This window comes from Cebus imitator, unplaced genomic scaffold (assembly GCF_001604975.1).
Source record: "Cebus imitator isolate Cc_AM_T3 unplaced genomic scaffold, Cebus_imitator-1.0 Scaffold47, whole genome shotgun sequence".
NCBI classification, from domain to species: domain Eukaryota; kingdom Metazoa; phylum Chordata; class Mammalia; order Primates; family Cebidae; genus Cebus; species Cebus imitator.
Window position 1 is genome coordinate 3,097,301 of NW_016107362.1, and position 1,669 is coordinate 3,098,969.

The window sequence follows — 1,669 nt, forward strand, 5'->3', positions numbered from 1 at the left end:
CCAAAAGGGCACCCAGACTGGTGTATTTTGTACAGAGAACCACTGCTCCAGGGTGCCGACAAAGCAGCCGCGCGGGGCAAAGCAGCGGCACCGGCCGGCACAGCCGCGCTGGTGACCTGTGGAGTTCCACCGCCTGGGAATTTCCTAGTCTGTGGGCAATAAGAATGCGGCGTCCACTCACCCTCTGCGCTTTCACTGGGAGCTGCAATCCTGAGCTGTTCCTAAATGGCCATCTTGGATCCTCCCCCAAAATTCAATTCTTATGGGAATATGAACTATTTTGCAACAAACAAGATTAAAAACTTTGATGCCTGGAACCTAGTCAAAAATCACCAATCATGTAAAAAAAAGACAGAAAATACAACCCATATTGAGGTATAACATCAACCCATTGAAACTGAATCAGAAATGATGCTGGCGATATGATTAGTAGACAAGCACATTAGAATAGTTATTTTGACTATAATACATATATTCAAGAAGCTAGGGGAGATTGATCATGTTAAGTAGAAAAATAAAATATATATATATTAGAAACACCAAATCAAACATCAAACTTCTGGAGTAGAGAGAAAATTATTTAGATAAAAAAATACACTGTGTATGACTAAAGGCAAATAGACACTGAAGAAAGAAAGAGGTTAGAAACCATTCAAAAGGAAATAAATTTTTTAAAAACCCAAAACAATAATAAGAGTGTATTGATGATATATGAAAGTACTTCAAGCAGTCAGATCCACATATAAGTGGAGTCATTTTAAAAAAGAGAGAAAAGTTGGGAAACTAAAACTATGTTTGAATAGATAATGGCTGAACTTCTTCCAAAGTTGGTAAAAGGTATAAACCAACAGATCTGAGATGCTCAACAAACATCAAGCAAACAAAACAAGGAGGAGAAAATGGCATGACGGGCACATAATATTCAAATTCCTTAAAACCAGTGAGGAGAAAAAGAGAAAACCTGTAAAGCAGCCCAAGAGAAAAAGATACATTACGTAGAGAGGAACAAGCATTAGGGAGATGGCAGATTTCTCATAGAACACAATACACACTAGAAGATAGTGGAATGACAGTTTTTAAGTACTAAAAGAACAAAAAAGTTATACAATTATTTACCTAGTTAAATAATAAAGGCAAATTAAGGAGTAGTTCAGATATACAAAGACAAAAAGAATTCATCGCTGAAACATGCACAAGAAATGTTACCCAGAAGTAAAATAATACCAGATGGAAACATAAATATATACAAATTAATAGAGTACAAGGGATGCTAACTACATTGGGAAACATGAATAATTTCTTTATTATTTAAAATTCCTTAAAGGATAATACACAGTATAAAGAAGAAATGGCTAAAACATGGTTTGGAATTTTTAACACATATAGGACTATGACAATATTATGAAAACTAAAAGGTAAAAAATGAAAGTATACTTCTTTTTTTTATTGCATTTTAGGTTTTGGGGTACATGTGAAGAACATGCAAGATTGTGGCATAGGTACACACATGGCAGTGTGATTTTCTGCCTTCCTCCCCATCACCTATATCTGGCATTTCTCCCCATGCTCTCTCTCCCCAACTCCCCACCCCCACCGTCCCTCCCCTATTTTCCCCCAACAGACCCCAGTGTGTAGTGCTTCCCTCCCTGTGTCCATGTGTTCTCATTGT